This window comes from Leptonychotes weddellii, chromosome 2 (assembly GCF_054177405.1).
Source record: "Leptonychotes weddellii isolate Sample4059 chromosome 2, ASM5417740v2, whole genome shotgun sequence".
In the NCBI taxonomy this organism is placed as follows: Eukaryota; Metazoa; Chordata; class Mammalia; order Carnivora; family Phocidae; genus Leptonychotes; species Leptonychotes weddellii.
This window is the reverse complement of record NC_138370.1, coordinates 165,425,017-165,441,132: the sequence shown is the minus strand read 5'-3', so window position 1 is coordinate 165,441,132 and position 16,116 is coordinate 165,425,017. Positions and strand designations below refer to the sequence as shown.

Sequence of the window (16,116 nt, the reverse complement as noted above, 5' to 3'; positions counted from 1 at the left end):
TTCTCAGGATTACTTTGGCTATTCAGGGTCTTCTGTATATCCATACAAATTTTAGGATTGTTCTATGAAAAATGCCACTGGCATTTTGATAGAGATTGCATTGAATCTATAGAAAGCGTTGGGTAGTATGGACATTTTAACAATATTAATTCTTTTGATCCATGGACACAAGATATATTTCCATTTATTTTTGATTTATGTCTTTTTCAGTTTCCTTCATCAAATTCTTATAGTCTTCAATGTATAGATCTTTTATCTCCTTGGTTAAATGTATACCTAGGAGTTTTAGTTTTTTATGTTATTGTGGGTAAGATTGTTTCCTTTATTTCTTTTTCAAATATTTCATTATTAGTGTATAAAAATATAACTGATATCTGTATGCTGATTTTGTCCTAAGCAACTTTATTGAATTTGTTGATTTGTTCAAACAGTTTTTTTTTTGGTGGGGTCTTTAGGACTTTCTATATATAACATATCATTTGCAAACAAAGACAGTTTGACTTCTTCCTTTCCAATTTGGATGCCTTGTATTTCTTTATCTTGACTGAGTGTTCTGATTGCTTTAGTATCCAGGTAATTCTAGTCTTATGGAATGAGTTTGGGAGTCTCCCCTCCTCTTCTATTTTTTGGAAGAGTATGAGAAAAATTGCCGTGAATTCTTCTTTAAATGTTTGGTAGAATTCACCAGAGACACCATCTGGTCCCGGGCTTCTTTCTTGGTGTTGGTTGGCCCCCCTACTTTGAATTAGGCAGGGTCAAAACCCTTTTCCAGCCACATCTACATTCCAGAAATCTGTTTTTCCTTCATCTTGGGAGAAACTTGACTAAATCAGAAGTCTGGGAGACTGAAGAAGTTATAGAACAGTGCTTGTCCTATACTCTAAGGCATGTAAAAAGAAGAAACTGTGGAACGCAACATGGCACTAGAAAGCAGTTGACAGCCGCTGAATGCAGTATGCAAGGTTTGTAGTTTCAAGGCCCTCTAGAGTAATTCTTAGATGCCACTAAGTTAAGGACAGGATTCCATGGTTTCAGGAGTACAGTAAAGGGTGTAGTGTCTGTGGCTACTGATTACTGGTTACTGCAAATGATCATCTTACTCCCATTATATTATTGCAATTCATTGTAATTGAGTTTACCAGATCCCATTCCAGTGATCAAATTTCTATTGCAACCATCAAAAACACCCCCTTTTATAATCAATCAGAGCACCTCTTTTCATGTGGTCAAAGGATCTGCAAAATCAGGTTGAAAGCATTTCAAAAAGGTCAAAAATGTTACAAAATGCATTTTATTATTTAAATATATTCTGATCATTAAGAAGTCTGGCACAATTTTGGAATCCTTATTCTCCCCTAAAATCACCTGTTCAATATTGAAAGATAGAATAATTTTGTGACCAGATCAATCATTGCATTGAGTATAAAACCTTTTGAAACTGTTTTTATTTCTCAAATTGTTCATCAGAGTGTGTGTGTGGGTGTGTGGGTGTGCGTGTACATAAAATCAGACCAAAGAAACAAGGTAACCTGTTTTATTTAACAGACATCATGAACAAGATCAAAGCAACATCTCCATCCCATATGGGATAAGGTCTTTCTTGTGACCGTATTATGTTTTGCTTGCCATAGGTTTTAAGTAAAACTATATTGGTAAACTTAGAAATGGTGGAATAAAGAAGATTCAAGGATGATTGAAAACAGTCTTTCAAAAGGCCTATGATAAGTATTTAATGTTTCCTATGCTTCCTTTCTCTACTGCACTCATAAATTTGTAACTCAGAAATTTGTACAAATATTCAAAAATACTTTCCAATATGCCATAGTGTTTTTTAACAGTGCCTGAGTCAGTGTCCAAGGAAACACATTATCTGCCATGACACAGAAAATAGTGTATTCATATATTTTCTACCAAACAGGTTTCCTAACTGGATACACTGTGTTTTCCAAGGAAATAAAACCCCTAAAATGTCAATATGAATAAATTACTAATAATGAACTCTTCACTTATCTTTAATGCTTTGCCAAACACCAGCTTGATTGAAATGCTGATATTTAGTAGAAAGAAGAAAGGGGCTATCTTGGGGAAGAATCAAACTAACTAGAGTAGTGGAGTAGAGCATTTCTGTGTCAAATTCCAACTGAACAATCCTGTTTTTTTAAAGGTCGGAAGCCCATACATACTTGGAATTTTTGCTCTCTGCCTTTGATTTAAAGCACAAAATCAAAAGCCTGTTCTATGAAAAGAAGTGCACTTGAGCAACCCAGGAATGTGCTGAAGCCTTTCTACAAATTAATCTCTTCTTTAGTGAAGTGAAACATCGGGACCATTCAGGGACAGTGGGAGGGGCTCGGGGGCTTGAATCGGAGCCAAGCTTAATGAGACAGAGTTGGAGGCAAAATGGAATTGAACTGTACCTTGTTAACTGGTGAAAGCTGTGAACGAGGTGGACTTACTGGCCAAGAATTCTTTCCCTTTGTTGAAATTAACTACAGGGGATTTTGAGGTAGTTTTCATAATCTTTAAAAATCATGGGATATTTTTAAAACTTTATATTTTTTTTAAAAAAAACTTTGAGATAATTCTCTAATTCTGATTGCCACATTTCCTGCCACCTTGAAGAATAAACACTGTTTGTTTGGCCATTTTATTAGGCATCTATGTTGCTAGCCACTCTGTCAGGTGCTGGAGAAAAAGTGATGATAATCTGATAATCACAGTCCCTGGCCCAGAGTGACTCACATTCCGGTGAGAAGGGCTTGAATCTTTCAGCCCCAGTGGGAAAAGCAGAAATCAAGAGGCCAGGCATACATCAGGCATTCAGCTTAAGTTCTTGGAGCAAATCATTTCTCTTAGGGATCATGACATATCTTTTCCAGAGAGACTGTTCTGTGGTGCAATGCTGGTTTATTCCATAAATTACTTCTATAAAAAATTTGCTAGGTAGGAAGCCTGGTATCTTGAGACTGAATGTTCAACCAGAACCCAGGAAGCCTGAGTTTTATGACAGAGAAAGATCATCTTGAACCAGTTCCTAAAACATTCTATGCCTCAGTTTCCTATTTTGTAAAATGGAGATGAGACCTCTTCTGTGAGGTTACTGGAACAGAGTGCTGACCACACTTAGCAATGGCTTAACATGTTTCTCAAAGACAAGTTATTTGTTTAGCATCTTCTGATCATTCAGAAAATCCTAATTTTGGTGTGTATGCTCTCTTAAGAGCCTGACTGCTAAAATGTTCATGGGATAGAATAATACTGTGCTTAGAATGGCCATTGGGTTAAGTGTGGAATCCTAACTGTCTTTTAAGGGGCTCTGCAGAATGAATGAGTCTCCAAAACCATGAGTAAAATGGGTAAGAAATATGTGCATAGGGGTAAGGGAGAAAATCTTAAACTCTGTTCTCATCTGTCATTACTTTCCACAATTATGTGTTTCATAATACATGTAAAGTATTAGAATAGTCAATATATATACTTTATTAATAAGTATACATATATTAGGAGTGCATGGTCAACTTCTCCTTATTGACAGTTTATGGTCAACAAAGTTAGGAGATTCCTGTTTTAGAGGTAAAACAACTAGTTATTGGAAATATATTTCTCTCCAGGCAAAAGTTGATAAAGTGTCCAAAACAAGTTTAATTCCAAATCTTTTTAATAGGAACCTAGGAAACTCCCTAGATATAAAAACAGAACCAGTTTCTGTTGTTATTTTTCTATTTTAATGTGTTTACACTCTGAAACTCTGACTTGGAGAGGTTCTCTGAAAGCTGAAAGTCTGTTTTTAGCACCAGATTTCAGGATTCTTTTATAGCATGGGAAAGGCTACAAAAATGAAACACATCGGTGCATTGTTCAGAGCATTTCTTGACTCTGCAGGATATTTGCATCCCAGATCGACCCTCCTAACTTCCCACCTTATTGTAAGCTCTGGGGAAGCTGGCCACAGTGACTGTATCATCTAAGTCAGAGAACTTCTGGTTTCTGTGCACTTGGACAATGAGAAGGCTTGTTAATGTACAGAGAGTGGAAGAAGAGAAAGTGTGGGGTAAGATGACCCCAGCTCCCTCCTGACAAGATGGCAAGTTGGCAGTGGCTGAATGGCCACAACCTCTGTCCAGCAGACCTCTGCTAGAGGCACAGCTCACCTGGTTCCTAGTGCTGCTCCCTCTTGTTGCTTGTTCAGGTCGACAGAGAGTAAGAGCAATCTTGCTATTGCTGTGTCGTCTCTTGTTGGTTTCCTAAACCTTGCCCCTGGGTTGTAAATAGATCCATCATTAAAATCTCTTTAATTGCCCCTTTTGGTTTACATCAGTTTCCTATCAGGACCCTGACTGAGTCTCCAGTTGAACTTAGCTCTCTTACTAAACTGCAGGAGATACAGAGGTAGATAACGTATGGCCCTAAATCTGGCTATATTCCAAGTTTATTGGTTCTTACATTCAAAGAAGGTTTTTGATGTTGTTCTCATCAAAGCAGAGTTGTTGGGATGCCTGGGTGGCATCTGCCTTGGGCTCAGGTCATGATCCCAGGGTCCTGGGATCGAGTCTCGCATCCCCCCTGCTCAGTGAGAAGCCTGCTTCTCTTTCTGTCTGCTGCTCCCCCTGCTTGTGCTCTCTCTCTCGCTCTGACAAATAAAATCTTAAAAAAAAAAAAGCAGAATTGTTGTTTTTCTTAACAATATATGCAATAGTCAATGTTCAGCAGAAAATATTATGCCCATGGTTTTTCTTACCTGGTGCATTCCTAGAAAAGGAAGCGTATCTACTGAAACAGTTGCCTTACAGGAAGTCACACAAACAAGGATGTTATGAGGTAAAGAAAATTACAACTTACTGTGATTATATGCTTAATAGAATAAGATAGTGAGTTTATTTGGAAACCAAATGCCAGACCTGTCCTTGGTGGAGTGAGCTGACCTCCCAGGGAATGCATATAGTTTATTATAATTTAGATACATAGAGATATAAATTTAGGAGAAAAATATGCCTTGTATTAAGTTTAGATTTTTGAAATAATCTAATAGTGCTACTACTTACTAACAGTAATACCTAACATTTATTGAGTGCTTTGTATGTGTTTTGCATGTATTAACATATTTAATTCACTAACAACCCATAAAGTAGGTACTATTGCTATCTTTGGTTTTGTTTTGTGTTTTTTGTTTGTCAAAGCAACTGAAGAATACAAGAAGAAATTCACCCAAGATGGGAATCTATGCAATCTAGCTCCACATATGAGCTGATCATTTTACAAATAATGTTGACTTAACAAAAATTATTTTATGAATGAAAATAATTTTTCTCCTCCCTACCATATAATACATCTGCCTCATTATTAGAATAACAAAAAGAGTTTTACTATTAGACTTCTTTTTTCATTATGGGAAGTCCTTTTCAGCAGTTACAATTGGATTATTTCAGAAAGAGAAAAAGGAATTCTATACTTCCTGTGAGATATATTTAAAGGGATACATTTTTTAACAGAGAGCGTTTTGGCTTTTCAGTAGTTAGAACGTTAGTGTGAAAGTCCTTTTAGAAACAAATAAAAGCACTCTTTAAAGTCAAGACCTAATTGTCCAAAGCTTCTCCCAGGCTGGTCACATATCAGTGTCTTGGTTGTCAACCAATAGTCTGGGATGCATAAGGAGCAGAGAGTAATATTTCAACTTAAGTTTACCATTAGAAATCTACTTGGAAATCTACTCCCTTTGAGAAGCTGTGAAATCTCCTGGATGTTTAAAATATGTCACATTGGCTGTTTTTTATCACCTTCAACTGTGAGTTTCGCTTAGGAGGAAACAAATCTGGTTGGCAAACCATGGCCCTAACCATGGTTGGGATATGTGATTTAGCCTGCGTGGAGCAAGTGGGAGGGACCAGAGTGCTCTGGGTTCTGGTCTGCTCTGATGCTGAGCAGGCCCTGGCCTTGCTCCTGAAATCTGCCTTGCGGATGTCTTTTGGGCCAGGCTATATTGTAGATCAAATACATTCCATCAGAAGATCTCTTACTAACTTCCTAGGATTACCCTGCATTTCTGAGACTAAAATTCAGACTCTGTAGAAATAGCATTTCCCATAGAATGCACAGGGTAAGATCAATCAAAAGAGTAAAAGAAGGAAAAAAAAAAAAAAGGAATGCATGTCACGTGAGATCATTATTAAAAAAGAGAATGATTTTCTGATGGAAAATTCCAAGCTCCCTTTGAACAACTGCCTTGGAGAATATCCTTAGGAAACAGAGGTCTTACATCTAATATGTCATTAACTATGCTTATGATTTCCTCTGCATGTTTATAGGTGGGAGTCAGGGTGTGGAATGTGCAAATATTACACAAAAATTACAGTACAGTGATTACTTCCTTTGCCAGTCCACTTTCCGGAAAGTCATGAAACACTGCAATGGCATCTCTGGTATGTACGGAAACTTAAGCTTTTACCTTTATTTAACCTCACAAATTAGGTCTGACCCAGAGTCTGCATCATATGCATACTAAGACAAACATTTTGAGTTAATTTGGAAATTCAGGGCATGCGTGTTGTGAACAAGATTAAAGTGTCTCTATCCCAGAAAGATCTTCCGCAGCTCTACTCCTGCTTGACAACGAGAAAGAGACATTGTCTGTGGAAGAGAAACCAAAAAGAATGTTAGATTGGGCCCTGGGCTGTAATCCACATTACCCATTGCTGGTTTGTCCACTGAAGCTGTGGAGCTCTTGCATGCTAAATTGGTGAGAGTCCAGTACTAATGGGGCTGAAGGTCACTGGTCTGGCTTAGTTCTTGAGGCTGTCATAACTCCACCCCAGCTAGCACAGTTATGCCCTTTCCCATCAGGTTATAGGGTTCTCAGAACTGACATGGAGCCTGGAGGAGCGAGCTTGATGTTCCAATCAGGTGACTGATCTCTGGTACAAGCTTAGCTGTTCTTTGCTCCAAGACCTTGAACAATATGTTTAGGTTCTATCTTGGCCTCAGTTTCCTTTTCCAAAGGGCTTTTGGAAACATCATAATTTCACCATCAAAATTCTTAGCCCATTGATGATAGTTAATACAGTTTACATTTCTCCTGTTTCCCATGTGGTGCCTTTTATTAAGATAGAATTAGACAATACATATATGTATATATATATGTATATATATATATATACATATATATATAAAGACAGATATAAAGACAGAATTAGAGATATAGAGACAGAATTAGAGAAGTCCATATTGATTTATATTGGGCCACAAGAATAGACTGAATGATGGCAAATTTCCTCTAGAATATCAAATAATAATGATAATAGTAGTAGTAATAGTAGTAGAGCTGGTAATGTGTGTCAACTGCATGACATTTTTCAAAGTTTAGTATCTGTTTTGATCCTCACTACAACCCTCTGAATCAGGTATTATTACCATATCCGATTTATGGCTGAGGAAACAGAATAAGAACACTCAAATTACTTGGCCAAGATCAATAATAAAAAAGTGAGAACCAGAAATTGCTTAAAGGTTCCATAGTTAATGTCATTTAACCACTACAAACCTTCCTGGATTTGGACACCCAGACATTTCTAGTAATTGAAAGTATCTTTTTGTTCTATCTGTTTGATAACTGTAGAGTATTTCCACACATGCAGATTGGTCTAGTTTAGAAAATCAAGGGTTAACTAATGTGTAGAGAAAGTAGAAATAGAGTATGACTCTACTTGACTATTTGCCTTATCACTAGCCTCCTACCATGAGATAGTTTCAGAAGTTGAGAAAATGTAAAGCTTTCCAGCACCTATTTATTTTGTCTCCTTTATAAACAAAGTAAATCAGATTGCCCTGGGTTTATTTGTACTCTTTGGGAAAAGATCTAATTTGCTCTCATTTAGATTTTTGGGTTAAAGCTGGTTTCTATCCAAAGGTAGATTGGTAAATTAAAAAACTGAAACCGCAAGCAACTCCTCAAACTAACCACATTCCTGAGTAATACTTCTAACTCCTTTCATTTGTCAAGGATCAGTTTCACCTGTGGTTCATCATACCTTTAGGGCATTATTGATCCAGCTTTCTACTCCACTAGATCTTTACTCAAAGCTGCCTAAAAAAACTTTTCCATCTGTCTCTGTAACTGGGAGACCAGGAAGGACCCTACTTAATTGGGAAAGTTTAGTAATTTTTTTATTTTTTATTTTTATTTATATTTTTTATTTTTTAATTTTTATTATTTTATTATTATTATTTTTAATGACACCTTTTAAATCAGTGATGTTGGTGCTATGGATCAAATTTTGCAATGTTCTCCTCTGCCTTCATGTTGAAGTTTAACCTCTAATATGATCGTTTTTGGAGATAGGGCTTTGAGGGAGTAATAAAGGTCAAATGAGCTCTTGAGGCTGGGGCCCTAATCCAATAGGATTGAGGGTTTTAGGAGAAGAGGGGAAGATATTTTTCCCTGCCCCCCATCCTCCTCTCCCCTTATTGTCTTTCTTTCCCTTGAACACAACTAGGAAAGGCTATGTGAGCACATGGAGTGATTGTGGCTATATATATGCAAGCCAGGAAGAGAGTGCTTACCAGTAACTGAATATACTGGTACCCTGATCTTGGACGTCTGGCCTCCAGAACTATGAGAAAATAAATTTGTGTTGTTTAAACCATCTACTTTGTGATATTTAGCATGGCAGTCTTAGTAAACTCTAATACATACTCTTTTAGGCAGTTGAAACACTGGGGTGAGCAATGGGTGTAATTTTTGAGTAAAAAAAAAAGCCTTCTTAGTACCTTTGATACCACATCAGTACTCAAAGTTGTGATGGGCAAATAGAATTTCATTCCAGTTTTGCTTAGAATAATAAAATCATACCAACCCTAGATATTAATCTCTTTCAATCTTCTCATTTTACTCATGAGGTAAGAGGCCCACATTAGTTAGTTACAAGGTCTGTACTAGAGTTCAAACACTTAGATTTCCAGTTCTTTATTCCTGCTGCCATATAAGATGTTTCGTCTTGTTATTATATTTTTACCATCGATTCAGTTGTCCATTTTTGCTTTGTAACCTTCAATGTCAATGTGCTTACCTTTCAAAAATATTTTGTTTGTTCCTTTAAGTGTTTACTTCGGAATATATTTTCTCTACCTGTTTTTACTACCTTATAAACCACATGGTTTTCAGGGAATACACTAACAAGATTTTCCATTTTTGTATGCTTTACTCAGTTAATAAATGACAGTGGTTTTCACGGTTGCTTTTCAGCTCCATTAAAAGGTTGATTTTCCTGAAATGAACATGCAATTTTTTATTTAGTGTACTGAATTTCTAATTATAGGCCATAATTAAATTATGGTCACTGTCCTTGAATTTTCTTCCTTCCTATATTACTAGACACTTTTTTTCCCTCTTTCACATGACAGAAGGTCTCTAGCTGTTTCCATTTTTAATTTTGCTTTCCTGAGCTACAAAAGAGCTTTTGTTATGCCCTCACAAGAAGTGTTGATGCCTTGTGGAGTCTAAGGATGGCTTTGTCAGATAGTCTTGGCACAGCCTCAAATGAGTACTCAATCTTCATATATGATGCTATGTATAGACATGCATGGTACTTCGTAGGTGTTTTGAAGACCATCTCTGATCTTTTCCAAATAAGGTAGTTTAATCTCAACATCAAATTGAAGTGGTGCAGAATCCCCCCTTTCAGTGGTTAAAAGTGGATTTTAATCAAAGGACTGTCATGATGTTGAAAGCAAATATTTCTAGGGGACCTAAAAGTATACAGAGCAATTTCACATACATGATTCCACAAGCTCTTCACCTTAAGCATGTGAGAAGTTTACAGGATGAATAATGTTATATCCATTTTGCAGATGAGGAAGTGGATAATGAGAAATCTTAAATGTCTGACTCAGGACAAACCATTATTGAGAACTAAAATCCATAATTTTTTGTCTCAAGTTTCTTCTTTTTTGTCCTCTATGCTCTTTCTTGCACATTGCGTCTCTATATCATGAGGATATTACTTTATTTACAAAAGGTTTTGCTGAGTTTCTTCTAGGCTGTGAGGATAGAAACATAAACTCGATTAAATGAAATTTAACTCTTAGTTCCATTTACTAAGCAAGTATTTTTAAAATCACTAGTTCCTTAACTCCTGTCCCTTTTCAAACTAACTTCTATTATTGGATATAGCTTTAGTTAGTCATGATCTAGAGCTGTTTAAGTCAACTCTTACACCCAGTGCTCTACTTGGGAAGAAATGGCACTCAGCATGTGAGCCTCTGTTACTATTTAGGAGGGTCCATTTGATGATATATTCTAGCTTAGAAACTTAGAAAGAGACTGATAATGTAGAGGTTAATAACTTTTCAGACCTACCTGGCTTTGGAGCTTGTCTTTCGCACGAGGCAAGATACTGAAACTCTATTAGTCTCATTTTCTTCAATGTTTAAAAAATTTCAAATAATTTTGGTATCTCCATCATGGGTTTGTTAGAAATATTTAATAAAATATGAAAATCCTTTTACACAGTATAAAATCTGCTCCCAGAGGCTTGGCTTCCTAAAATCAAAGCTAACCAAAATCAGAATCTCACATACATCTTGCCTCCATTATGAAGTCCAAATTTTTTAGCTGAACACTCAAAATTCATCAGTCTCCTTCCCTGTACCATTCCAATTTCACCCCTTTCCCTTCTCACCCAACTTTTATTCCAGCCACACTGAAAAGGCAATCATCCCTTTCCACCTATACTGTCCTTCCTATGTCACCAAATGTTTGCATTTTCTTTACCCTGCTCTCATTTGTTGGAATACCCTCTCCTCCTGCTATGAAAGCACCACACTCCTGCAAGATAAAGCACACCAAGAGTTTATTGCTCTGCCAGATGTTTCCAAGGCACTTTGTCCCTTGTGTCTATTGCAATACTTTCTGAACTTGTACCTTCTTGCCCACAGCCCTGACTCTTTCACTAGACTTTGAGGTTCTTACAGCAAGCATCCCATTGGATTCATCTTTGCATTCCTGGTGTCAGGCACAGGGTGGATAGTCAATAACTGTTAGATTGAATTGAATTGATCAATTAATCCTTAAGTTATTACAGAATATCCACTACACTATGTGTCTGGGAGAATGCATTGGACAACAGAGCTTTGCCTGTGGAGTATTTAAAGTTCATTAAGTAGGGCGCCTGGGTGGCTCAGTTGGTTAAACGACTGCCTTCGGCTCAGGTCATGATCCTGGAGTCCCGGGATCGAGTCCCGCATCGGGCTCTCTGCTCGGAAGGGGGTCTGCTTCTCCCTCTGACCCTCTTCGCTCTTGTGCTCTCTGTCTCTCATTCTCTCTCTCAAATAAATAAATAAAATCTTAAAAAAAAATAAAAAAAATAAAGTTCATTGAGTAAAGACTTGAAAGAGAAAACACTTAGTGAACTTTTGCTTAATTAAATGAGATGATCACCAGGAAGTACTCAACACAGTTCCTGGAATATCACAGGTTCTACCAAACTTTAGTCCTTTTACCCACAGGAGGAAATGGGTTCAAATCTGAAATGATGAGAGCAGTGCTTTTTCTTTGGGAAAACTGTCCAAAATTTGTTTAAAAATTGTTTGTAAAACCATTTAAAGTAATATTTAGATAAACAGCTTGTTCAGTGAGTTTTACTCTGGTGATCTTAAAGTCCTCCGAAATTTTTTGAATTTTGAGTTCGAAAATTTCCAGAGAATCCCAGCAACCCATATCCCACTAGCCTTCAGTTAATGGGCACGTAATAACATCAGTTTTTATTTTGTTTTCAATTTGAGCTATTCCAACAAATTAATAAGTATGGGAAAAACAATTATAGAATAAACTCAAAATATGTCTATGTAGGTGAAACTAATTCCTTATTTACATATTTTCTTTTTTCTCTATTTGAAGAATACAATTGGAATCTTATTAAACAAAATGTATACAATTAAATAGTTCCTTAGAGCCTATTTGTCCAACACTCTTAAGTAACTACAGATGCAATAAACTGGTTTTGTCTCCCTCGCTAATACTGATCAGTTATCTTACACTTTACCCAAGCTGGTTTTATCCTTATATTCTTTGTTTTGAGATTCCGAATAACATATCCAACTCTTTTCTTTGGTGTTGGTGTGCAGGATAACACCATTTTAGGGAATCTATCATATGTTTTAGTAAGATTGCTGAAAAGAAGAGCAATGCTTTTTGGGTATCAGGTTAGAAAAACCAAAATTAGGGAAAAAATAAATTTTATCTCAGTAACCCTCAAGCAAAACTAAATTCTTATCTTTTAGAAGAAAGCTGTAAGACATAAGACAACTCATAAGTTTTTGTGAGAATTAAGTCAGATCATTAATGTGACCAAGTAAATGCTTGGTAAGGGTTAGCTATTAATATTAAAGCCAGACCTTCAATTGCAATCTTTGAATCAATCTCTGTTAATATTTAATCTTAATTTATGTTAATTCTAATAATAATCATGCATTGTTTTCATAAAGCACATATGATTTGAATTGGTGATAAGGCATTACAAGGAAGATTGGCAGAGAAATAGCCTTTGGGAAGAATGCAGAGACCTATGCATTTATTCATGCATCCACCTGTCTATCCATCAGTCCACCCCAGGTTTCCACTCATTTACTCAGTACATACTAGATTTATGAGTTCATTATGCCAAACTATGTTGGCTTTGGAAATGTGTCAGCTTGCCTAAGCTGAACTTCATTTTCCAGAATTCCTGCTCCTATGTTTCCCATCAGGGTGGATCAAAGAGGGATTTCCGGTGTGAGAAAAAGAAGGGTGGAAGTGAAATAAAAGGCCTGGTGTGGCTCACATGCATTGTCTTACCTGCTGCTCCCCTTGTTGGTGTAAGGCAGTGTTCAGGCCTGCAACTACCTTCCCTTGGATACGTCTTCATCCGGTACCACCTCCTGGACCAGGTGTATGTGTTTAGCTCTGTGATGAAGGGCCCTGAAAGACACATCTTAAAGGTCAAAGTCAGCAAGAACTGACACAGGTGTCTGGCTTTCCTGGGCTCCCACTGCTGCTGTGTTTCCAGCTCAGCCTTGTTCTCCCCCACTTTATATTATCTTCCTTTCCCAAGGACATGCCCTGCAGACTCCAAGCTGTAACTTCAGACATAAACTCAATAACCCTATAGAAATTGCTTACCCTGCTCCCACAATTGCATATGGTCAAATATCTGTAACAAATATTCTCATTAAATATATATCCTAGAGGTTCCGCTTCTCTGATTGAACCTGGACTGACCCACAAACCTAGTCTTAGATCTGTCATCATTGAATCATATTCTTTTATAAGGGAAAGAACACTAGAATTCATTCTGAATAAACCTGCTTGAACACACCATTCTCTTACTCAGAGGGAAGATATTTGTTGCTTGATCCAGAAGTACTTTACTTGACTTCAGTATTTTTTTAATTTGTTTTTATACTATGAGAACCATAACTCTTAAAACTGATGATTCCATTTGGAACTGGCTTTTAAAAATTATATTTCCTAATATTTCTTTGCCTTTTGGCTAGCTTTGAACCCTGTGACTATTTAGTTGACTGGTGGCTTTATTTTGTTTACTGACCCTTAAATTATATCTTCCTTGATTTCCTCATCTGTTTCAAAGTATAATTTATCTTCTTACTATATTTATCTCAGTTTTCTACATTAGACAACTTTTTGAGGGGAATATAGCTACAAATAATAAATGAAAATAAATGTTCAATATTTTTTTCAGTGTACTATTACATAAGAGGATTTACATAGATATAAATTTTAATTGGACTCTTAAGTAGAAGTTAGAAGTTTTCTAATTTCTTACAAACATGTCATTATAAACTTTCAAAGGAAGAACCCAAATGAATAAAGTAAAACTAGTATTATGTTATACTCAAGAATGTGTAGATGTTTAAACATGTGTGATGTTCAACTATTTCTGTGTTTCTCACTCATCATTCATTCATTCATTTCTTAGTTGATTTATTCAAGCAACAGAATCATATATTTAATACTTTTGAGGTAAACTTTTAAATGCTGGAAATACAATTTTCCTGCACATCAACTAATGGGGAAAACAAATGAAGAGTGGAAAAAATACAGTGCACAATGTATTAAGCATTATGTTAGAGAGAAGTACAGAGAACACAGACTGAGGATGAGGTGTTGCCACTCAGGGTGGGATGAACTCAACTCAGAACAGGGTTGTCAGGAATGGTCTGTGAAGGATAAAACCAGGACTAAGTTTGGAAGAGAGTGAATGAGTAATAAAGAATAGAAAGATGTTGTAGGGAAGCCTAGAGAGGCATGAAGAGATTGTGACATTTTGAGACTTGCAAATGAGTATCAAAGTGACTGAATGTTAGAATATGTACATGGATGAAAAGGAAGGTTTTGTGAGCACAGAATGTGTCTTACCAACAGGTTTGGTCTTTATCCTGAGGGCGAGTACAGTTCTAGAAGAATTTTTAAGTGGGAGAATAACAATTTCACATTTAAGTTTATCTCCACATGTATACCTTAATAATCATCTCAAATTTAACATGGGTCAACAGAGACCCATTATTTCTTCCTGAGACTCACTCTCCCCCCAGGCTTGCCTGTCTCAAAAAATAGTACGCTATCTGTTGAGTGCTCAAGCCAAACATTTAGGCATCTTTCCTGTTTTTCTTTTTTTCCTTGCCCTTCACATCCAATTCACTGCCAATCCACTGACTAACTCTTAAATGTATTTTGAATCCATCCACTCTGCTGCGTACCCACTTCTAGTGAGCCAAACTAAGTCATTTGTCTTTTTTTTCCCTCTGCAATAACTCTCTGGGTAATTTAGAGTATCTATCCAGTCTTTTTTCACATACTCATTTTAATTAACTGCATCAGACCTGCCATTCTCTGATATTATATTTCCCCTGCTTCCTTGCTTATCTGTCTCAATTTAGAATGTAAATTTCCTGATACTAAAAACTGGTCTTGTTCACCAATCTATAGAGCAGTACCTGGCAAATAGAATGCACTTAAGAAATTTATGTTACATTAATGGATAAAAATATAAGAATGGTTATTCTGGAGACAATGTAAAGAATGGCTTCTAGAGGGGCAAGTCTAGAGACGAAAGTAGTTGAAAGGCTGTTTAGTAAACACGGCTTCCTTTGCCCACTACGCTGGTTTCAGCTGCAGCTCTCTTGGGCAGTTCTGTGTACAGGGGCAGCATGCTACCTCAAGCGCCTCACTTATGTCAGCTTTTCTGTTTCAGACGTATTTGTAGAGGAGCCCAGAAGTGAAGGAGATTTAATGCAGGGGCCACCCTTTCAACCAACAGGGGAAGGGAGATGGTGTAAAGACCCACTTCCCATCCTTCAAAGGGAAAATTCTGAGATGCATTCTCCGTGGTTTTGCAGAGCTTCCCCAGCACCACTGAACTCCTTTACCCACAGTGGGAAACAGAACAACAACACAACTTTGATTGCTTTTTTTTTCCTTCCCTGGCTCACTCTTCCAGCTCCCTTATTCCTGCTCTCTGGGGTCACCTCACCAATCAACTACCTGCACCCGAGTCCCTGTCTCAGATTTTGTTGTTACAGAAAACTCAAACTAATACAACCTTTTTGTGTTAATGTGTACAAGGGGAGATGAAGATTTGCAAGCTCTTTGGTGGTGAAAGTGACAGGATTTTGAGACTGTTTTAATGGGATGAGGAGGAGGAAATATAGGGAGGGGGAATTCAAGAATTCTCAAGTGTATGTTGGTGTATTCCATTCTGATGGGAAAGAGATTGGGGGAAGCATAAAATGAGTAGCTCAGTGTTCTAGTACAACAACCAAGGGCAAAAGTCCAGAAAGTTGCTAATGTGAGAGTAGGGGCCTCAGAAAAATTCTCAAAAGCAAGTAGTTTCTTGGAGTCAGTTTCAACGTGGTGTGGGAAATAGTTGAAGCCAAAGCAAAGAGACAGTCCCAAATGGAAGATGGGTAGAATGAGAAAATAAGAGGAAAAAAGAACAGATAATAGTGCTAATGACCCCTCCAAGTCCTGAAATAAAGAGAATGAATGTCCACATTTGAATGGTTTTAGTTATTCAGGGCTACCGGTAGTTGTACTGATTATTAATTGATGTTTTGCATGTAAAGCGGTCA

At 37.0% G+C, this 16,116-nt stretch overlaps 1 long non-coding RNA gene across 1 annotated transcript in view; it reads right to left on the bottom strand.

Moving 5' to 3' along the window:
- LOC145720227 (uncharacterized) overlaps positions 1-11,341 on the bottom strand; it is a 434,063-nt gene extending 422,722 nt beyond the window's left edge. Inside the window, exon 1 of the long non-coding RNA XR_014143086.1 lies at positions 11,277-11,341. This is a non-coding gene — a long non-coding RNA (uncharacterized LOC145720227). The remainder of the gene's footprint in view (positions 1-11,276) is intronic.
- Positions 11,342-16,116: the final 4,775 nt, after the last annotated feature.